Source organism: Rana temporaria, chromosome 10, assembly GCF_905171775.1.
Source record: "Rana temporaria chromosome 10, aRanTem1.1, whole genome shotgun sequence".
Taxonomy (NCBI): Eukaryota; Metazoa; Chordata; class Amphibia; order Anura; family Ranidae; genus Rana; species Rana temporaria.
In genome coordinates, this window is record NC_053498.1 from 112,553,636 (window position 1) to 112,578,777 (window position 25,142).

A 25,142-nucleotide genomic window follows, 5' to 3' on the forward strand; every position below is an offset into this window, starting at 1 on the left:
ATGGACCCAAGATTGTGCCTACTGGGTTTAATACCAGACGTTGAGGTTGACAAATACCAGACCATATTTTTACAAGAATCATTATTTGTCGCAAGAAAAGTGGTAGCTAGGGCATGGCTGCAAGCAACGGCTCCATCCTTACGGGACTGGAAGAAGGAAATAAATGCGGTACTGCCCTATAGGAAAATGATATACAAACATAGGGGCCGCCCACAAAAATTTTCTAATGTTTGGGACCGTTGGCTGGAAGATGGGGAAACGTGTACCGTATAATCCGTGAGTGATAAGGGGAAGGCAGCGGGCGGAGGGAAAGAGAATGACTTCTGAATGTATGTAAATGTGATATGGGGTACCTCGTGTAAGATACAGATAAGTAGACTGTAATAAAGTTATGTATACCTACCCGGAACGTAATGCATTTGCGGATGACCTTGAATTTTGAACATATAAGTTGTAAAACAGGAGGAAATGTAACTCCTGTGATGTATAACCTGTACACCTTAAGCACATCTCAATAAACTTGACTTTTTATGGTTAAAAAAAAAAAAAGCCTACACACGACCATTTTTTATGACGTTAAAAACGACAGCGTGAAAAACAATGCAAAAATTTAGAGCATGTTCTAAGTTGTTAATGGCCATTTTTAACGTCGCGAAAAATGCTCTGGAGCCCACACACAATCGTTTTTAATTACATTACGTTCTGTGGCATAGGAACAATGGTGTCTGCAAAAAAAAAGGGGCCTTGAGAGGAAAAAAAGTCCTCTTCTCTCTCTCTCTCTGCCTCAAGTGCCCTGTCCATAATGCCCTGCAGAGTCTGCTCCAGCAGGAACACAACAGGGATTGTGTCATTAATGTATACATTGTCACGGCTCACCATCCTTGTGCAGGGATGGACTGGCCATTGGGACTACAGGGAGTTTCCCGGTGGGCTGATGGCTCAGTGGGCTAACTTCAGTGACAGCGGACTGCCGCCCCCCTCTGCTCCTCTGTCTCTCCCTCCCCGCAGCACTCACCTGGGGGGAACAAAGAAGCAGGGGGAGGAGCAGGGGGGACAACAGAGGAGCATGGGGGGAGGGGACAGACAGCTGACTCAACAGCTATGGCCTGGGAGTTTCTCACTTCTGCCTAATCTTGTCCCATAAGGGGGGCACCAAACTGATTCTTTGCCCCGGGTGAAATAATGTCTAGCTTCCCCACTGGTACTGCCTATAAGAATACCAGTACCAGCCGTTCTACTCTAATAAAGTAGAACGACTAGTGGCTAGTGAAGGGGGAGAGGGGGCTTGGGTGGCCAGGGGGGTGCAGGAGTTGTCGGCCACCTTGGGAGAGACCTGTCAAAGTGGGCCAGTCTGGATGAAGTCCAGGGCCAAATTTCTGTCCCAGTCCAGCCCTGTCCTTGTGGCCTCCTCAAATGGTGACAGTACAGTGCATGTTACAAATCAGTCCCTTTATGGGCAGGTGAAATTCCCGCTGAATTTCAGCCAACCGAGCACTGGCTGTGTATGACTGCCTGAAATGGCTACAGACTCTTCTGGCCTGCTTTAGCAGATCTTCCAACCCTGGGTACCTATTTAGGAAACTCCACCAAATTAAGGACATATGCCAGGTATGGCACATGTGTCAACTTTCCCTGTCTAAGGGTGGACATGAGGTTTGTGCCATTATTACAAACCATCATTCCTGGCTCCAGCTGGCATGGCATGAACCACTTCTGGGCCTGTCCCTGCAGAACTTCAAGAATTTGTGTTCTAGTGTGGTTCCTATCCCATAGACACACCAGCTGAAGCATTGCATGGCACCTTTTAGCCTGACTCATTGAATAGCCCCTTGATCACCTACGGGCACTTGTGGTTCATAGGACAATTCAGCAGAGGTGGGCATGGAGGAGGAAGAGAAGGAGGAGAAGGGAATAGAGCTGACAAATCATGCATTGTCATCTCTAGCTGTATGGAGACGTGGGGGCACAACAAGCTGCAGCACTGAGCCTTGTTCTGAATCCTTCCAAGTTGCAAGCAGAGTTACCCAGTATGCTGTGAATGTACCCCTACCATTTCACCCAAAAAAGTGACAAAAGCAAAAAAAACACACACACAATCCTTCTACGAGTCCGACCCGCCGCTACGAACAATACAGCCTCCATAGGAAGCGCCCAGCCGAATGACGCGTGAGCCGTCTGGCGGCTCTTAAATAACCAAGGGTGGGACCAGTCCCGCCCCCTCTGATGCAACAGGGGGTTTCCAGCGGTTTTCCAGAGGTGTCACGGGTGACCCCACCCCCCTCTGACGCGGCACGGGAAAAAGTTCTTGTCGGAAATTCTGATCGTATGGATGCAATTCCGACACACAAAAATCCTACACATGCTCGGAATTAATTTGACGCATGCTCGGAATCATTGAACTTAATTTTTCTCGGCTCGTCGTAGTGTTGTACGTGACCACGTTCTTGGCAATCAGAATTTCCGACAACATTTGTGTGACCGTGTGTATGCAAGACAAGTTTGAGCCAACATTCCGTCGAAAAAAAAACACAGTTTTGTTGTTAGAATGTCCGAACGTGTGTACGTGGCATGACTGTCTAATAGCACTGAACAGAGCCCTGTTCTATCCCTCTACGCCAATATTACACGGAAAATGGCCGCTATTGAAAAAATATCTTTATAGTGTGGGGCGGAACTAACAGCAATGAGCCATGATTGGATAGAGTCATCATGACAGCATCCAGTCATGTTCTGTGCCTGATTGGGCAACGTTTTCATTGCTTCAGCAAATCAGGGCTTTCAATGCACTGTGCGGCGGCGCAGTGCATTGTGATTGTTCGGCAGGCTGAACAATTAAACGTCCCCATTATTTAGTTGTTCGATAAATGTGCGAACAGCCAATGTTCAGCCCGAACTCATGCTCGACCTGAACTGTTTGCTCATCCTTACTAATAATATACACTGTCACTGGACTAATGACACTGGCTGGAAAAGGGGTTAACATCTAGGGTGATCAAGGGGTTAAACCTGTGACTAACAATGTTTAGTGTGTGTACTGTGTGCTGCTTTTACTAAGCAATACGCCAGTTTTTACTTCCTGCTTTGCAGATATTAAAAAGACAACACATTGCTGATGTCCGTAGAGAGCCCGGTATTGTTTACAAGCACAGGGCTCTCTTTTGTCATTCCTTCAGCTAATCAGTGGGTGCCCACCATAAATCATTGGCTGGGACCCACTGATCGACTTGTGCTGCAGCCAATGACAGCACAGTGTTTCATGTCCATACAAGTAGGCCGGGAAGAAAGCTATGACATACAGATACTTGATTGTGCCTGCACAAGCTGACCTGCCACAGTAAGTTATTATTATTTAGGTACTTATATAGCACCGCCAATTTACGCAGCGCTTTACATATACATTGTACATTCACATCAATCCCTGCCCTCAAGGAGCTTACAATCTTAGGTCCCTAACTTACATTCACATATCTTTGGAGTGTGGGAGGAAACCGGAGAAATTCACGCAGGCACAGGGAGAACATGCAAACTCCAGACAGGTAGTGTGGTGGTCGAGATTCGAACCAGCGACCCTTTTTACTGCTAGGCGAGAGTGCTATTCACTACACCAATGTACTGCTGTGGGTCAGCAAGCAGGAAAATAGTGTTAAATCAACAACAAAAAATAGAGATATCTTTTTTTGTGGAGAACAACCTCCACTTCCACATTTCTGCCCTAGGCCTAAATGGTGCCCTGTCCACCCTAAAGTATCCTAGGATACCAACAACACAGATCCCTGGAAGCTTCAAAATTCACTGTGCATATACTGTGAGCATCATCAGCAGGCTGGCTGCTAGAACTTCGAAGAGGCATCTAGATTTCCGATTATTTCACAAAGAAAATGGTGGCAAAGAACCCAAGGCGCAGAGTTTTTCTATGAGTCACATAGGGACAGTGCTGCATTCACAGGGTTGGTGAGTATAATATTTTATCTCAACTTACCATACCAGGTAAAAAGATGTTAATATTAAAATTAACCACTTGACCTTCCTGATCAGGCCTTTTTTTGGGACATGACACTATGTTATTTTAACTGACAATTGCACGGTCCTGCGACGCTGTATCCAAATAAAATGTACACCCTGTTCCAAATTGTTATGCAAATTCAATTTCAGCATCACAAAGATTAAATATTTAGTTTTTCGGTTTAACTTATGGATGGCATTGTGTCTCGGGGCTCTTTTGATCACTGAAAACAATCTCGGACACCTGTGATAATTAAATTGCCAGGTGAGCCCAATTAAAGGAAAAACTACTAATGGAGGGTGATCCCCACCAATACCAGGCACTGTGTTTGGTATGGATCATGAGGGGGAACTCCATGCCAAATTTTAAATAAAAAACCTGCATGGGTTCCCCTCCAGGTGCAGATATGGATTTTAAGAGGAACCCCCTACGCCGAAAAAAACAGCGTGGGGTTCCCCCAAAAATCCATACCAGACCCTTATCCGAGCACGCAGCCCGGCCGGTCAGGAAAGGGGTTGAGACGAGCGAGCGCCCCCCCCTCCTGAATCGTACCAGGCCGCATGCCCTCAACATGGGGGGTGGGTGCTTTGGGGCACCCCAAAGCACCTTGTCCCCATGTTGACAAAGGGCCTCGGGAATGGCCTCTTCCCGACTTCCCGTGTCGTCTCCGTGCTCTCTGGTTCTGCTACCCTGAAGCATTAAAATTGCTATAGGGCGGTCGCTAAAAGGTTAATACCCAAGATGAAAAGCGTAGAAGATACTTACCACAGACTCAGTATTCTGGTGTCAGTTACATAATTCTTTCTTTCTGTAGGATCCTTGGAACGCTTATGCACTATGAGGGCATTATGGGTGGTAAAACAAGATACCATAAATGACCTCCAAGTAACTTGCCGTTATGGTGGGGCATTTATGTCCACCTTGTTCTTTCTATATTTAATGAAGGTATATTCGGTTACCAGCAAAATAATAATTTGTTAATAGTAAGTTAATGAATGTGAAATGAAAAGCAGTTATGTATAAATATTTTATTATATATTTATTATTTATCTCAGTCAAAGTGTGTATGTATGACTAATTAATTAACTGCATTGTAATGGAATAAGTGATCGTTAATATATGAATAAAACTGCAGCAATTCTTACATTGCTATACATTTTAATTATAATCATTGGTATGCAGCACTGATAATGCTGCACTTTGTTGCCCCCCAGAGATAGGCAACTTTTGTCAGTTAATTGGGAATTATTGGATATGTTCAACACACTTTTACAGCCTCAGCAGCTAACAAGGCAGAATCATATAGACTTCTTTGATCTTAATGTCCCCCAGCACATACTGGGTAGAATAATAATAACAATAATGGCAGCAGGCGTAACAATTACATTAAGTACTGCACAACTTTAAAGACTGTATCAAGCAACAAAATAATTAAAAACTTTTATGAAGTTATAAAATCACACGTGTGATCAGGCCAGTTATTTGTCACAGCATACGGTATGGGAAATGCGAGATCACACCGCTTACTGTGAAGGGGAAACTGAAATCCTTCCTCCTGCCTTCAGAACATTGATCCCATTATTATTATTTTAGATCCCTACTCCTAGATAAACAGAGCTTGCCTAAGCATTGTCACACGGTTGGAACCCAAGATTTGCTTTTTATTTAATAAAACTTCTTCCCAAGACCTCCTGCTCTCTAGCTCCCTCCTCATATTCTCTCATGCTCACCTCTAGGACTTTTCCTGAGCATCTCCCATCCTACGGAACCCTCTACCCCAATCTGTCCGACTATCTCCTACTCTGTTTGCTTTAAGACAATCTCTGAAACCCCTTTTCTTCACAGAAGCCGATTCTGCCCCCAACTAACAACTGTACATTTTTGTTTTCCATCAGCTCATCCCCTACAGCTATTACCTTTTGTATCACCTGACCCTCCCTCCTAGATTGTAAGCTCTAATGAGCAAGGCCCTCTGATTCCTCCTGTAATAAATTGTACTGTAACTGTACTGTCTGCTCTCATGTTGTAAAGCGCTGTGCAAACTGTTGGCACTATATAAATCTGTATTAATATAATAATAATAAAAACGACACCTTTTGCTGAACATTGCGACATTTCAGAATCAGAATTTATTCATGCAGACTTAAAAAATTACTGGCAGATCTACTTTTAGCTTGTGCAACTATGCCAACGACTTCAACTTTTTTTCTGCAATCACCTCCACTATTAGAGTATAGCAAGACATTGTTCCTACAGTTCATTAGTATTCTTGTACTACTTATCTATTTCACTCAGCTTGTTTCATGCACTGTGGACTCTTCACTGTTAGATCTTAAATCATGGCAGAACACCTTTTATGTATCTATATCTTCCATAGGCTGAGTATTATGATTTTTGCTTGTTAAAAATGTATAATGAAACATAAAAGTTACTTTTATTGATTGTCTATTCTTATACCTTTTTATTCAGAATGTGCTTTTCAATGGCCATGGTATCTGATTGAGGCACAAAATCAATGGCCCCAGGTACATGATGATCAGCTCTTGAAAAAAAAAAAGAACTTAGAAAATAACTCCTTTCTTTTTAGAAATCTTCTTCAACATCCATCACAAAGCAATTAAAAGTCAGCCAAGTTGCTTTTATGAATTGCATTGTGTCACAGTAGCACAGCAAAGGATTCTGAGAGATACAGTTGTGCTCATAAGTTTACATACCCTTGCAGAATTTTTGATTTCCTCTCCATTTTTTAGAGAATATGAATGATAACACAAAAACTTTTCTTTCACTCATGGTTAGGCCCCTTTCACACTGGGGCGGGAGGTGCGGTGGCGGTAAAGCGGCGCTATTTTTAGTGACGCTTTACCGTCAAATTTGCGGTGGTATTTGGACACTAGCGGTGCGGTTTTACCCCCCGCTAGCGGCCGAAAAAGGGTTAAAACCGCCGGCAATGTGCCTCTGCAGAGGCGCATTGCCGGCGGTATAACCGCGGTTTCCCATTGCATTCAATGGGAATGAGCAGTGGAGCAGCGGTATACACATTGCTCCTTCACCGCTCCAAAGATGCAGCTAGCAGGGCTTTCAGCTTGCAGCCGCTGTTTCAGGTCAGTTTTCAGGCGCCCCAGTGTGAAAGGGGTGAAAGGGGTCTTAGTGTTTGGCTGAAGCCATTTATTATCAATCAACCCATGTGTTTACTCTTTTTAAATCATAATGGCAACAGAAACTATTCAAATAACCCTGATCAAAAGTTTACATACCCCAGTTCCTAATACCATGTAATGCCCCCTTTATAATCAATGACAGCTTGAAGTCTTTTGTGGTATTTGTGGATGAGGCTCTTTGTCTTCTCAGATGGTAAAGCTGCCCATTCCTCTTGGCAAAAAGCCTCCAGTTCCTGTAAATTCTTGGGATGCCTTTCCTCAGAGCCTAAGAGGTCTGTTGTGGCTCTCTCCAAAAGACCCAGACCTCTTAGGCTCTGAGGAAAGGGGTACGCCCCATAAACGTTAGCCGTTCCGTCGCTAAAGGGTACCATTGAATCCTCGGTATCGTCATATCTTGCTGGCAGGGACCAAGATGACTGGTCTGATCAATTGATTAAGCTGTATCTAAACTCTCGTTTGTGAGTATAAATTACTTGTTTCTATTAAAATAAAAATCTCTTATGATAATGCACTAGGTCGGTGCGCCCTCCCTCTTTTGTTTTTTTCTCTTAGTTTATGAAAACCCATGGTTCAGAGGAGGGCTGCAAGAACTGTGATTCTATCTCACGATTGGACTGCATTACCCCATAACAAAAACACCAGAGCGCAGGAGAATTTTTTGTATTGAATCAGGAAGTGAAGCCTCACGGCTTCACTGCCTGATTCCCTACTGCGCATGCGCGAGGATCACAGTGCACCGTCACTGGTCCCCGCTCTCTCCTGGGAACAGTGTTTCCCAGAAGACAGCGGGAGGGGGGGGGTTTGACATCACAGGCTCGATTCCCAGCGGGGATCAGACCCGGAAGTGGTGCAAATACCTGTCTCAGACAGGTATCTGTACCCCCTCCCCCTTGAAAGGTGCCAAATGTGTCACCGGAGGGGGGGAGGGATCCAAAAAGCGGAGGTTCACTTTTTGTGTGAACCTCCGCTTTTAAAGTAGATCTAAACTGTAAATGTAAAGTACTGTGAGGGGAATTTATTAAGCAAATCAGAAACGTGATTAAATTCAAATTAGGCTGGCTCCTGTTCAGCAAATCATTTGAGACAGGTTCACTGTGTATTTGTGATCCCTGTGCTTATAAGCCTACACAGCCAACTGTAACTGCTTTGTGCGGGTCTGATTTTATCACTGTAGATGAGACACATTTTTACAGATGCACAATTAGAGGTGATCAGGGTCAGGTTTAAATCAGTCTCCATGTTTCAGTACACAGAGCAGCAGAAAGATAATTGCACTTTGATGGAAAATGCAAATAACTTTAAATGATTTTCTTTGACTAGAATATGTCTTAAAAATCAAATGTAAAAAAAATCCTATTTTAAAGAACCTCTTAAGTACATAATTATTTATACAATGTGTGGCTACTAAATAATTTGAAATAATATTCTTTTTAGTAATTATCTATTATCACAGCACATTTCTTTGAACCATTATTGATATATATTAAAAACTTAAATTGCTCTAGTAACATAACTGAGACTGAATATTTTTTTTTATGTTTTTGTAGGTAAAAAAAATGTGCATTTGTTGTTGGTAAGAAGCTTGTAGTTCATTCATTTACAGATTCCAATGAAAGAATGATGTGGCGGTGTGAGTGGAGCCCTATACAGCCATGCTATTTTTTAAATGTGACAGCGGGTACAGGGTAATTAACCCCTACCTTCTGTGACAGGGAAAGGGGATTAGGGGCTACAGCTGAAGGTGCTGGAGCATGTTACATGTTATTCCCCTTTAATATGGGTATAATGTGTAACATGCTCCAAAAGGTGAACTTATTCTTTTAATGTGGTAGTAAAGTCTATGAAAAAAAAAAAAGTTTCCCCCTGCAAGGTAATATCATATTGTGCATACTAGCACATTATAAAATATTTACCTTTAAACGGAGCCCTCCAGCGGCGTGCTGTCACCCCTGCAGAGACTTCCATCTTCACACGGTCCTCCTTCTGGGTTCATGGACACTAGCCATCTGACTGGTCGAGCTGCAATGATGTCGCTACCCAGCATGCATACCCATGTTGTTTCTTAAGAGTGCTGGTCTCTAGAATATCTCTAAAGAGGTGCACTTTTAGTAGAAGATGCATGAAGATGCAAGTAAGCTTTATTATAAGCTTACCTGTAGGCAGATGTGTTGCCAGGGGGTGGCCATTGGGGCTGTAGCCCCGAATTTGGGGTCCATAACCCAGAGTCTCTTGCTGCAGGGTCCCTGCCTAACCAGCGTGTCGTGGCTGCAGTGGTCGGGCTGAATTAGAGGAGCATGAGAGGAGAGCTGGGGGACAGGCAGAGATGACATCATCTCTCCACCCGCGCCACATCACCGCTCTCCTGCCCTCACAGCCGGGCCACTTCAATGTGGGAGCGATGTGCGGCAGGGAGCCCTCATAGCGTGGGTGCTCATTATGTCAGAACACGGGTCTCTTCAATGTCAGGGGTGCAGCGGGGAACAGAGAGATGACATCATCTCTCACTGCCCGCGCCGCATCTCCACTCTCCTACCCTCACTAAATTGACCAGTGCTGCCAGCCCGCCACCAATACAGCGACAATGCACATTTGTTGGCACTGGCTGTCATAACAAGTGACAACCCACATCTGGTGGCAGGTTATGTTGCAAATGACAATCTGCAAATGGTGGCAGGTGATGTGGCAAGTGACATTCTGAATATTGTGGCAGGTAACATGGCAAGTGACAATCCACATCTAGTGGCAGGTGACGGTGGCAAGTGACACGCTGAATCTGGTGACAGGGGATGGTGGCAAGTGACACGCTGTAAAGTAGAAATATTGTACTTCCACTCTTGAGAGTAGGTGCGTTAATTTGGGGCAACCTTGTAGGGTTCCCATAGCATTACTTTGCCCAGGGGCCCATGATGCTATTAAGATGGCCCTGCCTGCACATACTCAGTTTAGTGTGTATTTCTAGAGAGTTTTTTATTTTATTTTTTTCTTGGGAGAATGCATGTGATCATCATAGGGCCAATCAGCACTGTCCAGAGGCAGGGGTCCTGTAACCTCACAGGACAATCAGGGGAGAATGAAAACTCCTCATACAGGCTTTAACTAGACACTGATAGAAGTCACAATACTGCTCTAACTGCTGATTAGAAAAGGTATTTCACAGTTTATATTTACTAAAACTATTGCATTTCCATGTTCTGTGTGCTATGGGAGACTAGATATAGTGTATGCAGGGTCCTGGGTTTAGTAACACTTTAACTTTGAGAGCAAATGAATGCACTGATCATCTGCCATTTTGTTCTTGTGAAGTTTTGTTTATTGTTAACATGATTATTAGTTGACCTTTCATGAGTCAGCAATTTTTTTTTTTATGTTTTAGTCTTTTTACAATATTTATCTCAGTCGAGTGAATAATCTACAAACCTTGGTGGCTGTCCTAAAATGACACATCTAACCCAACAAGACACTACAAATTGATTTAGAAAATTAAGAAAGCCCAGCAGGATTTGAAGCTGTCAGTTATGCTTTGGATCAATAATCTTATAACTTTTCATCCTGCAAAAAAAAAAAATATATATATTCCTAATGGAAGACAAAACATCTAAAATATATATTCCTAATGGAAGACAAAACATCTACAGTAAATGGATTTGGGTTCCTTTTAACCACTGAAGTAAATGAAGTAAAAAAAAAAATGTATAATTACTAGAATTTAAACCAGCAATGTGTTTATTAAAAATATCCTTAATAATTTTAAGTATTAACTTAAAGGGGTTGTAAAGGAATTTTTTTTTCATAATAAGCATCCTTTACCTGCAGACATTCCTCTTTTCACTTCGTTTTTGCTCAGAAGTTGCTCTATTTCTTCTCTGTTCTGTTCACTTCCTGCTTGTCTGATTTTACTGACCACGGTGAAGGGAGGCTTTACTGCGGTGGTCAGTAACGTGCTCACCCCCTCGTGGGAACTACATCTGTGTGGCAGGACGCTCTCTACGTGTTCGAGACCTCAAGGAGGTGTGAATTACTGGGTGTGCCGCAATGCATACTGGGAAATGTAGTTCTTACATGAACGAGAGATGCAAACCAGGAAGTGAATGAGAGAACAGAAACTAGAATTCATATAGATGAAGGAATTTAATAGGTATTTACTCGTTTTTTAACAGAATCATTACACTATTCTGTCTGTCTACCTTGCAGACATTAATTTTAATTTTCCTTTACAACTCCTTTAAGCCCCATAAACACGATCAGGCTTTTGCCCGGCCAAACCTACATCGGAATTCCGACGAAATTCCATCAGAGTAAAATAGAACATGTTCTCTATCTAAACTTCGATGGAATTCATCGGAATTTCCGATGGAATTACTATACTATCTGATTGTACAATCTCCTTTAGATTTGCCAAATGTATATAATAGGAGGAAACACCTATCTAGTCAATTAATCTATAACCCATCAGGCAGGCCCTTGCACTACATACATTTATGGCAGATCTAAAGGAGATTGTACAATCATAGTGTATAGTGAATGGCCACCTTTATTCACCTAAAATTACTAGTTGCACTTTCATTGCCATTAATTGTTAACAAAACACCAAACACAGAAGCAAACACACATTTTGGCATGTGAAAAAATGAATGGATAATGCTGCAAAATCCACAGTAAAAAACACACAACACGCCAAAATGTCCCATAAGCCACAGATAGCACAGCCCATTTAACCACTTCCATACCGGGCATTTTCGCCCCCTTCCTGCCCAGACCAATTTTTAGTTTTCAGCGCTGTCGCACTTTGAATGACAATTGCGCGGTCGTGCGACGTGGCTCCCAAACCAAATTGACGCCCTTTTTCCCCCACAAATTGAGCTTTCTTTTGGTGGTATTTGATTACCTCGGCGGTTTTTATTTTTTGCCCTATAAACAAAAGAATAGCGACAATTTTTTTAAAAAAGTTTTTTTCCTCAATTTAGACCGATATGTATTCTTCTACATATTTTTGTAGATCAGAGTGTAGTTAAACTCTGATCCAGATTGTTAATTGAAAAACAGGTCTCAGCTTGGCTGTGCTGTGGGCTTATTCTGTTGCACTGGGGTGTTTTTCCAGCCCCGATGCTGCAGGTGGCAGCAGTGGAGTCAAGGTTTGGGTGCTCTTTCCCGGAAGCCAATCAGGAGGGTTTGTCCTCGCTGTGCATGCTGGGGAGGGGTATTTATGAGGCAGACGCCATTTGGTCTGGGTCTTCTTCGTCCAGTGTGGCACCCACCTTTAGGGTGGCCACACCACGGCGCTATGGCCTACCTGGCCGGGGGGTGGGCGTGCCTTGCTGTGTTCCTGGTTCTGGGACCATGCTGGCCCGGAGCATCTGAACAGCGACAGGGACCCAGTGAATGACTGGGTTCCCACCTTTGAGTATCCCAAGCTGTAATGCTGTCCGGTGGGGAGTTAGTCTGAGGAGCGCCATTGAGAGACTGGTGGTCCAAAGGGGCCTGGACAAACCACCGGGGAACGAGGTAGCCGGACACTGAGGGATTAACCACCTCTCAGTCGGTACCTGAGCGACAAGTTGAAGGAGATCCAGACGTAACTCATCTAAGGAGGTATATCTCCAAGAATCCAATCCAGAGAGGACCTGTGGCAGAGGTATCTTTCTGAGGCTCACCGAGGGGAGTCTGTGGCAGAGGCTCTTTCTCAAGTTGAAGTTCACTAAGGAGGGTCTGTGGCAGGGACTTTATCCTACAATTGTCCGAGTGATACTCCGGCTGCCCGGTCAGTGAGAGAGGCCTGTCCGGGTACACTAAGTGGCACATAGAAAGGTTACGTTTGGGAGCTGGACTGTTTCCTATTATCACACCTGAATCTGCGTTTCTCCATTCTTCTTCAACTTTACTTTTCTCACCATAAGTTTACTGTTTTTACCCGGCTGGCACTGCAAAGAGCACCTGTCGTGGAAATTCCTTTACCTCTACTATATGCAATATGCAACATTCACCCCTAGGAATTTTGGAGGAGCCATGAGGTAATATGCCGCCCAAAAATCCAGCAGCTCCTCCAGGGGTAATGCTACAATAATAAAAATGCCATAAATCTATCCCCTATTTTGTAGGTGCTATATAACTTTTGCTCAAACCAATCAATATACGCTTTTTGCGATTTTTTTAACTAAAAATATGTAGAAGAATACATATCGGCCTAAACTGAGGAAGAAACCTTTTTTTTTTTAAATTAGGATATTTATTTTAGCAAAATGTAAAAAACATTGGCCCGGATTCACAAAGCACTTACGCCGACATATCTCGAGATACGCCGCGTAAGTGTAAATCTGCATCGTCGTATCTATGCGCCGTGCCCACAAAACTAGATACGCCTGAAAATAGGCTTCCTACGACCGACGTAACTTGCCTACGCCGTCGTATCGTGGGCGCATATTTACGCTGGGCGCATTTGCCGCTCCCATAGATTTTCTATGCACATATGCAAATGAGGGAGATACGCCAATTCACAAACGTAGTTGCGCCCGGTGCATCATATATGCAGTACGTCCGGCGTGAAGTTATTCCCCATATAGGAGGCGCAACTCATGCAAAGGTATGGACCAGGGCACACAAGTCGTTGTATCTTTTGTCGTTTACGCTGTACGTGAATATGACTAGGTGTAGGTTACGTTCACGTCGTAGGCAGTGATTCGACGTATCTTAGGTAGTTGTCTTGACGTGATTCTGGGATGCGGCCACGGGACGGCGCATGCGCCGTTCATTTTAAGTACTTCTATGGCGCTTGGCCCATCATTTGCACGGGGTCACGCCTCATTAGCATGGCTCACGCCCACTTCCACCTACACTGGCTTACGCAGAGGAAACCCAGCGTATTTTTAAGAGCGAGTGGGAGCAAGTACTTTGTGAATCCAGTGCTTGCCTCTGTGCGATGCGCCGGCGTAGCGTAAAAGAGATACGCTACGGCGGCATAAATATGCGCCGATGTATGTGAATCCGGGCCATTGTCTTTTTTTCAAAATTGTGGATCTTTTTTTGTTCATAGCACCAAAAATAAAAAAAAGCTCTATTTGTGGGGAATAAAATTGGTACACTGTTGCATTACCGCGCAATTGCCATTCAAAATGCTACAGCACTGAAAGCTTAAAATTGGCCTGGGCAGGAAGGAGGTGAAAATGCCCTGTATTAAAGTGGTTAAACACACCATTTTCTTTGTAAATGTTAGGCACAGCCCTGTCTTCTCATTGGCTCACTGACTTTGATTGACAGCAGTGGGAGCTAATGGTGCCCACTGCTGTGTCTCAGCCAATCAGAAGCCCCGAACAGAAACATCACTGGATCAAGATTGGGGCTTAGGTAAGTATTGGGGGGGGGGGCTGCGGCACACTAAAGGCTTTTTATCTTAATGTGCTTTGGATAAAGTAGCATGCAGATTAGTGCTGTATTTTTTTTGTTGGGGGGGGTGGATTTTTGCACTCCCTGACCCCAGAACAGTTTGCATTATACAATCTTGACTCTACATGCCCCTAACCCCTGCACAGTGTAAGTTAAACACCCATGACCTCTGAACTCAATACACAACCCAAACTCCTGCACTCTGTGCATTAGGTACCACTTACCCATGCGTTCTGTGTTTTATACACCCTTGACCCCTGCCCTGTGTGTTTAACACTCCTGACTTCTACAATCTGTGCATAAAAACTCTCCTGACCCCCACACTCTGTGTGTTGCACACTCCTGATCATCACTTTGTGTGTTATGTACTCCTAAACATGGCACTTTGTTTATTATGTATTTCTGACTACATAATTGTGTGTTACAGAGTCATGCATTATATTGTAAATTGCATACTTCTGACCAAAGTGTTTATTGCCTCAACTGTTCCTGGTGGCTAAGGAGTCCCTATTTCAATAAAGTTATTTTTTTTAAGGTAGGCTCAGACAAAGCATAAGCACAAAAGCATATGTCATGGAAGTGTTTTCTTTTCCAAAAAAATATTGTGCAGAGGTTTATACATGTCTGTGGAACTCTCACTTGTGGCACTTTATGGGTTCAAGGACTGTGGCATATATATGGCACATGTGCATATAGCAAATAGGTTGGGATTTTATTTAACCATACCATTTTAAAGGGGTTGAAACGCTGCCCCGCATTGCTTTCCCCAGCTCTTGTCGGCTCTTCATTGGATGATTGATAGCAGCGCAGATATTGGCTCCTGCTGCTGTCAATCAAATCAATGATGCACCGTGCCGGGGGGCCGAGTGATACACTTGGCGGCTATGACGGCCGAGTGTATCACACGGGAGCGTGCCCGCAAGGTAACCCCCTCGGGAGAGAGCTTCCCAGAGGGGGTTAGCTCTTGCAGGGAGGAGCCATGAGATCTGCCATGGGACCCCAGAAGAGGACGTTCGGGGCCACTCTGTGCAAAACGAACTGCACAGTGGAAGTAAGTATGACATGTTTGTTATTAAAAAAAAAAATGAAACTTTAGTGTCCCTTTAAGCCTTTATGCCTCTTCCAGTGTTAATGCAATTTGGTCCCACCCACTGTTTGGTACGACTGCCGCATTGGTGCCCTAGGTCTTTTACAATCCTAGCAAAGACCTTGTTGGGAATGCTGTACAATTTTCATAAATAAAAATGCAATATTCAGTTTATTGCATAGTTGAAGTGAGGGCAAGAGCCTAATTTGTGTGTTGCTTATTATGGCTTACTACTCTCTGTCAAACTGATGTAATTATTTGTCAGACAACACCTTTGCATCCTTATCACTACATAATATACATGCACATATTCCCTCTCAGTCCTCTTTCTGGCACTTATATCAATAGAATAGGAAGGAATGCTTCATTTGCATGCAGTCCAAGATCCTGTTCTTCATTATCCTGTCTTCTCGTGTTTGCTCAGCGTGTTTTTCTCCTGAAAAGCTCTTTTTTTCCATGTTAATTATTGAGATCAATGCTGTTGCGATTACATAATGTGAATAGCAGTCTCCACATATCAGGGATTTAAGTGTTGGCAAATGTCACTTCATGACTCTCCTGTGTAAGGGACATAATTAAAACAGCCATGCGCCTCTCCATTCAAATGAGGTTCCCAAACAATAGCAGCTAGAAAGGAAATTCATAGGCAAGTTTGGCTTTTCAAAATATTTTATAGCATGTCCTAAGTGACTTAGAATTACATTTTCCAAAATTACTTTATAATTTTCTAGGCCTAAAGGAGCTGTAACAGCATACAAATAATAAATAAATAAATAACTTTTTTATTTTAGTAAAGTATTATTTTTTTATAAAAGCCTGTTTAAAGCTGAACCTCACTCTCTTAAAACGGTTCTTCAGTCTGACACAAAAATTTAAAGTCAGCAGCTACAAATACTAGCAAGGCACACACACAAAGTTCTCCTTTAAGCGCTTAGGGCATGGGCATTGCAAAAAAATTCATTTGTAATCAAGCAGTGAAAAGCAATGTCTATAATTGGTTAAAAAAAACACCAATATCATGGTGGCAATGGTAAAAATATATGAGTGTTATTTGTCCTCTAATTGGCTTAAAAAAAGGATGGGCTCAGGCCACAGAGAACTGCGCTCTGAGCCCAACCAGTTGTATGACAATAGAAAAATAATGTTCGCTATTGTCTTCCTGATTCTCCTCCCGGTCAATTAGAAAGTGGATCTTGAGAGCCGATTAGCCGAAAGGAGAAGTGCTTGTAGGAGGAAAAGATGCAAGGGAAACCGCTGTGAAGCTGAGGAGGAGGAAACGCTGGATGATAATGATGAGGAGGAAGCGCTGCCCGCAACCTAGATGGGATAAGTGGGGGCTGTATGGGCTGATGATCAAGCAACCAGTGGAGTTCTCACAAGCCGACTCTTTGGCCATCATCAGGTCCAGGCACCGGCAAGTTTATGGCAGGAAATGTATGGTTCCTACATTTTGTTCACATATTGGAGATCCTTGTCAGGGTCTTACATCTGAACCTGGTTATGGTTGTGTGTAAAAATAGATGGATTTTCCTCCTCTCTCATTTATAGATAGATAGGTACAGTGCCTTGCAAAAGTGCCTTGCACCCCCTTGGCTTTTCATGATGAGGAGGATCAGACTGTGATTGTCTATTGTTGTGACTAAGATGACGATCAGATCACATTTTATGACCAATTTGTGCAGAAATCCATATCATTCCAAAAGGGTTCACATACTTTTTATTGCAACTGTATAACAAAAAGCTTAGAATACAGTAGGTGACCGTGATATTGTGTCAATCTCACTCCCTTTCTCGGCGAGATTGACCACCTACGAGCCCCGGCGCGGGAGCCAGCGCCGGGCCCCTCCGCAATGGGAAAAAGCCGGCATAGAAGCGACGGGAATCCGACTTGGATTCCCGCCAATTCTAGCCGCGGCGTTTGGTATGAATCATGAGGGGAACTCCACGCCAAATTTTAAATAAAAAAACAGCATGGGTTCCCCCCCAGGGGCATACCAGGCCCTTAGGTCTGGTATGGATTGTAAGGAGAACCCCCTACACCGAAAAAACAGTGTGGGGGTTCCCCCACAATCCATACCAGACCCGTATCCAAGCACGCCGCCCGGGCGGTAGGAAAGGAGTGGGGACGAGCGAGCGCCGCCTCCTGAGCCATACCAGGCCACATGCCCTCAACATGGGGGGGTTGGGTGCTCTGGGGCAGGGGGGCGCCCTGCGGCCCCCCCTACCCAAAGCACCCTGTCCCCATGTTGATAAGGACAGGGCCTCTTCTCGACAATCCTGGCCGTTGGTTGTCAGGGTCTGCGGGTGGGGGGCTTATCGGAATCTGTGAGCCCCCTTTAATAAGCTACCGGTACCGATTTATATAGACCTCTTATGACGTCACAGTCCCATCATGCTCCAGGACCCACGGAGCATGATGGGACCGTGACATCATAAGAGGCCTATATAAATCGGTGCGAGCCGCGTATCCGGCATTGCAGCGGGAAGAAGCAGTGCATCAACATCGGAAGAAAAGAAGAAGGCAGAAGATGGCAAAGAAGAGCGGGCTGCGCCGCTGCTAGTAAGAGAGCTAAAAAGAAGATAGCGGAGGCCAGCCCCGAAGAAGGCACCGGAGAGCGAGCAGGAGAAGAACAGGGGAGCGCCGAGGCGACAGCGGAGAGTGGAGAAGATGGAAGAAGACCCCCTGGAGAGTGGAGAAGACCCCCCGGAGAGTGGAGAAGACCCTCAGAGCTGACTAATTAAATAGTTTAAAACCCTGTGTTGTGTGTTTATTTTATTGACATTTTTCTTCCAGGTGAATGGATAGGGGTACGATGTACCCCATATTCATTCACCTAGGGTTGGGGGCCGGTATCTGGGGGCTCCCTTATTAAAGGGGGCTCCCAGATTCCGATAAGCCCCCCACCCGCAGACCCTGACAACCAACAGCCAGAGTTGTCGGGAAGAGGCCCTGTCCTTATCAACATGGGGACAGGGTGCTTTGGGGGGAAGGGGGCGTCATGCTGGAAACACATTCTCGGTGACAGGTACTGTAACCCCCCCCTTGAGCAGGGGTCACCAGAAACCTCTTCATACATACTAATAGCTTGCAAGAGGTCCCTCGCTTCTTTCAGGGGATGCTGAATTTAAAATATATTCATCTCCTAAGCTACTACATGCTACACTTATTTCTGTCCTGATCAAAATCCCCACTTTGATTTTTGTTTCTTCTTTAATTCATATTTTCTTAAATTACGGTCCCAGGAGACAAGGTCATCTCGTCTGCAAGATTGTCACTGTCTTCATTCAACAGAAAATATGTGAACGTTTTCAAAGAATTCTCTTGATATTGTGCTTTTCTATGGCATAGTTTTCCCAAAATTGCATATGATACAAAAGAAGATGCAGGAAATATCTTACATTTATTTTTTATTTTTAGCAGTACAGCCTAGGAACGCACAAAGGAAATGTTTTAAAGATGTGCTTACAGGTGTGAATTAGATATTGTTGAAGTGAAAATCACCTTTTCCCCAATACCAAGAGCCTCATATCCTCTCAGAGATTGTATTACTCCCAAATATCTCATTTTAATGCCAGACATTGTTTTGCAGGTTGATGTTTACTGAACAAAGTCAGATTGGTTAAATATCTTATCTTCTAGACAACTGAATTCCTAATGCCGAAAAAGCAAGAAAAAGGCTTCCTGAAGAACTTCTGTAAAATATATTCTTGATACAGCATGCTATTTGAATGCACATAACATTGTCAGCATTAAAAGTAAAATCTAAGGTTTATGTTTATTTTTAATCACTGGGAAGCAGGGACATTCTAGCACTTGTCTTAAAATGTATATCAAGGTAAAATACATTTTTGTTTCCTGTGTTCTTTTCACTTTAAAGTGGAGGTTCACCCGGAAATGTAAATTTTTAACATTAGATTGAGGCTCATTTTGTCTAGGGGAATCGGCTAGTTTTTTTTAAAACTAAGCAGTACTTACCGTTTTAGAGAGCGATCTTCTCCGCCGCTTCCGGGTATGGGCTGCGGGACTGGGCGTTCCTATTTGATTGACAGTCTTCCGACAGGCTTCCGACGGTCGCATCTATCGCGTCACGATTTTCCGAAAGTAGCCGAACGTCGGTAAGCAGGCGCCGTATAGAGCTTCTTCAGCTTCTTCGGCTTCTTTCAGCTACTCGTGATGCGATGTATGCGACCGTCGGAAGCCTTTCGGAAGACTGTCAATCAAATAGGAACGCCCAGTCCCGAAGACCATCCCCGGAAGCGGCGGAGAAGATCGCTCTCTAAAAGGGTACTGCTTCGTTTTTAAAAAAACTAGCCGATTCCCCTTGACAAAATGAGCATGAATCTAATGTTAAAAAAAAATTCGGGTTTTAACCACCTCCCGCCCGCCGTATAGACAAATGATGGCGGGCAGGATCCCCTCTTGTTCTGGGCTGACGTCACCCAGTGCCACCGCGATCACAAGCCCACAGAGGCAAGTGGTGTGGCAATTGTGCGCAAACTGTGTCCCTGGGACATGGCGCAACCCCTGACTAATCACAGCACAAGCGGAGTGTCGGCGGCATGTTCCCTACCCAGAAGAGCAGAATCACATATATATATACCCTCATTGTCAAATTAAATGTACAGTGCGCGGTCAGCAAGTGGTTAACCACTTGCCGACTACTTAACGCACTTATAAGTCGGCAGAATGGCACGGGCAGGCAAAGCAATGTACAGGTACGTTGCTTTGAATCTGCTGCCTAGCCGGCACCCACATGCCTGCCGCGAGTTCCGTGAGCGTGCCCACGGGACCCGCGGACTCAATGTCCACCGGTTTACCACGATTGTGTCACAGAGCGGCAGAACGGGGGGATGCCATTGTAAACAATGCATCTCCCTGTTCTGCCTAGTGATAGGACACTGCAGTGATCAGTGTCGTGTCACTGGTAACCCAGCCCCCACACAGTTAGAATCACTCCCTATTACACACTTAACCCCTTCCTCGCCCCCTAGTGATTAACCCCTTCCCTGCCAGTGTCATTTACACAGTAATCAGTGCATTTGTATAGCACTGATTGCTGTATAAATGACAATGGTCGCAAAATAGCATCAAAAGTGTCCGATGTGTCCCCGCAATATCGCAGATAGCCGCCACTACTAGTAAAAAAAAAAATAATAATAAAAATGCCAAAAACCTATTCCCTATTTTGTACACGCTATAACTTTTGCGTAAAACAATCAATATACGCTTATTACGATTTTGCTTACCAAAAATATGTAGAAGAATACATATCGGCCTAAACTGAGGAAAAAATAAAATTTTTTATATATTTTTTGGGGGATATTCATTATAGCAAAAAGTTAAAAATATTGTTTTTTTCAAAAACTTCACTCTTTTTTTTGTTTATAGCGCAAAAAATAAAATCTGCAGCAGATTGATATCCCTCACGTGTTCTAGAAGACAGCCAGCCATTCACAAAGCGCCACACGACTTGCGCATGCGCAGTAGGAAATGGGTAGCGAAGCCACAAAGTTTTCCTTAGTTAGGATGGCGGCGCCGGCACACGATCCGATAGACGGATCGGCCTCGGGGGCCAACATCGCAAGCTCCCTGGACAGGTAAGTGTCCTTATTTAAAGTCAGCAGCTACAGTGTTTGTAGCTGCTGACTTTAAAAAAATTAAAATTAATCATCTGGAAAAAAACGCTTTAAGGTGAAAAAACAGGAAGGTTTACAACCCCTTTAGGATTAGGTTTGATGTAAGACTATAATTGGAAAACACCTCAAGTCAAAATTTTTACATATGAGGCAATATTTTAATAACTACTGTACTTAACTCCTAATTCATTACACAGAAAAGCTTTGGCATGAATAATGTGGCTTCTTTATGGTTTCTGTACTGTATAGCAGTGTCCCTGCTGTGAATGGTCTAATTGAAAAGCCACTGATGTCTTCATTCTCCAGCATTTCTTCTGATGCCATTAAAGCCTGTTTCTATGTAGTAATTATCAAGTCTTCCGGTGAAGTTGTAATTATGTTAGATGTAATGTGTGAATCGTTGAAGAGAAAACATCATTACTCTGTTCTCTGGCAGCCAGAGTCCATTACCAAAGAAGGAAAAATTCTTGCATGTTAAAGAAAAATATGCATTTTGTTGTAAGTTATAAACAAATGCAATCTATTGTTATAAACTCCACGACCATTGATCTATAGTAGAACAGTGGTCTCCAAACTACGGCCCGGGGGCCAGATGTGTCCCTTTGCCTGCTTTTATCTGGCCCTCTAGGCACTATTTCATCCACTGATACCAATAATGGGGCACAAATCTTCCCACCGCCACAAATGAAGGGGCACAATTCCTCCCAATGACACCAATAATGGGTCACAATTTCTCCCAATGATGCCAACAATGGGGCCCAATTACACCAATGATGGGGCCCAATTTCTCCCAATGATGCCAACAATGGGGCCCAATTACACCAATGATGGGGCACAATTTCTCCCAATGACACCAATGATGGGGATAATTTCTCCCAATGATAGCAATAATGGGGAACAATTTCTCCCAATGATGGGGCACGATTTCTCCCACTGACACTAAAGCCCTGTACACATGATCAGATATTTGATGGAATCTAATCCGATGGATTTTTTCGTTGGATATCCGATGAAGCTGACTTTCATTAGCCTTACCTACACACCATCAGTCAAAAAATCAGACCGTGCCAAAACGCGGTGACGTACAACACTACGACGTGCCGAAAAAAATTAAGTCCGATGCTTCCGAGCATGCGTCGACTTGATTCTGAGCATGGAAAAAGGGAGTTACCGCTCCAGGTGGGTATGCTGGATAATCAGTAGCTTCTCAGGAGACCAGGAGTTCCGGCAATGCACAAGGCAAATTGTAAAGGCTAAAAGAATGGACAGCTGCACCTCCAAAAAAATCCTTGGGTTGTCTTTAATTAAAAAAGATGACAAATACCTAACAAAACACAGCAGAACAGTGGAGATAGCAGCCTACGCGTTTCACACTGCGGTCAGTGCTTAATCATGGCCATGATTAAGCACTGACCACAGTGTGAAACGCGTAGGTTGCCTTCTCCACTGTTCTGCTGTGTTTTGTAGTGTATTTGTCATCTTTTTTAATTAAAGACAACCCAAGGATTTTTTTTGGGGGTGCGGCTGTCCATTCTTTTAGCCTTTACAATTTGATTCTGAGCATGCGTGTATTTTTGTCCGATGGAGTTCCACACAGACGATCATATTTTTCTAAGTTTTTTTATCCATAGGAAAAATGTAAAACATGTTCTATTTTTTTTCACCAATGGGAAAAAAAATGATGGGGCCCACACACGATCGGTTTGTCTGATGAAAACAGTTCATCGACCTGTTTTCAACGGACAAACCGGTCGAGTCCCATCATGGGCAAACTCCTTCCTCCACCAGAGGAATTAGCACTGATTACGTAATAATATCATTGGTTCCCAAAAAAGTGCCGAAAATGTCAGTTAGGTACCCAATCTGTCTGCCGCAATGTCGCAGTCCCACTAAAATTCACTGATCACCGCCATTACTAGTAAAAAAAAAAAAAAAAAATGCCATAAATCTATCCCCTATTTTTTAGATGCCATAACTTTTGCTCAAACCAATCAAAATATGCTTATTGCAATTTTTTTTACCAAATATATATAGAAGAATGCATATTGGCCTAAACTGATGAAGAAACTTGTTTTTTTTTTTATTACATTTTTTGGGGGGGGGATATTTATTATAGCAAATAGTAAAAAATATTGATTTATTTTCAAAATAACTTTTTTGTTTATAGCGCAACAAATAAAAACCACAGAGGTGATCAAATACCAAGGGTAAAAGGGCTCTAAAGAGGATCTGACATGGCCCATGCTATCACAAGGGTTGTTGTCTGTCACTTGTGATAGCAATAAAGTTGATTAAAAAATGTTTTAAGGGACAGTGTTAAAAAAATTTATGAGAAAAAAAAACAATAGAAAAAAAATGTAAAGCACCCCCCATCCCCCCATGCTCATGCGCAAATGCGAATGCATGTCATTCCCTCAGGGATATGTTAATGACAATCACATCGCACATGTGAGGTATTCCTGCTTATGTCAGAGCAAGAGCAATTATTCTAGCACCGTAGCTTCTGTGTAACTCAAACCTGGCAACCTGTAAAGTTTTTTTTTACGGTGTGGCTTATAAAGATTTTCAGATACAGTAGTATGACATCCTTTTATGAGCATATGAAATTTTAAAGAGTGACATGTTTGATATCTATCTATTTGGTGCAATATCATCTTTTATATTTTATCAAACAATTTGGCATTTTGTTGCTTGTTTTTTTTTTGTGCATTAGAACTTATTAAACCTAATTTCTTCCGAAGAAAAAAAGTCTGTTAAAAAAAAAACTGCTGTTTTACCACTTGCTTACTGGACACATATACCCCCTTCCTGCCCAGGCGACGTGGCTTCCAAACAAAATTGACGTCTTTTTCCCCACAAATAGAGCTTTTTTTTGGTGGTGTTTGATCACCTCTGCGATTTTTATTTTTGTGCTATAAACAAAAAAAGAGCGACAATTTAAAAAAAAACACAATATTTTTTACTTTTTGCTATAATAAATATCCAATTTTTCTTTAAAAAAAATTTTTTTTCTCAGTTTAGGCCGATACGTATTCTTCTACCCATTTTTGGTAAAAAAAAAAAAAAAATTGCAATAAGCGTATAGTGATTGGTTTGCGCAAAAGTTATAGGGCTTACATAATAGGGGACATAGTTATGATTTTTTTAATTATTTTTTTTTTTACTATTAATCTGTGATTTTTATCGGGACTGCAACATTATGACGGACACATCGGACACTTTTGACACATTTTTGGGACCATTCACATCTATACAGCGAACAGTGCTATAAATATGCACTGATTACTGTATAAATGTGACTGGCAGGGAAGGGGTTAACACTAGGGGGCGAGGAAGGGGTTAAATGTGTACCCTGGGAGTGAGTCTTACTGTGGGGGGAGGGGACTGACTGGGGGAGGTGACCGATCTGTGTCCCTATGTACAAGGGACACAGCATCCGTCTCCTCTCCCTGACAGGACGTGGATCTCTGTGTGTAAACACAGAGATCCATGGTCCTGCTCAGATACTGGACAATCACGGGTGCCAGGAGGCCATCGCGGCCGCCGGGCACGTGCATCGTGTTCCCAGTAGCCCCCTAGTGGCTGTGAAAGACAAGGACGTCATATGACCTCCTGTCAGAACAATAGGACTATCGTGCCGCCATCAATTGACGGCGGCCGGTAGTGTAGTGGTTAAAAATCATGTGACATAAAAATATGCAACACCCACCATTTTATTATCTGGGGCTTCTGCTTAAAATATATATATATATATATATATATATATATATATATATATATATATATATATATATATACATATATATATAATGTTTGGGGGTTCTAAGTAGTTTTCCTGCAAAATGATGAATTTTACATGAAGGAGAAGGATGTCAGAATT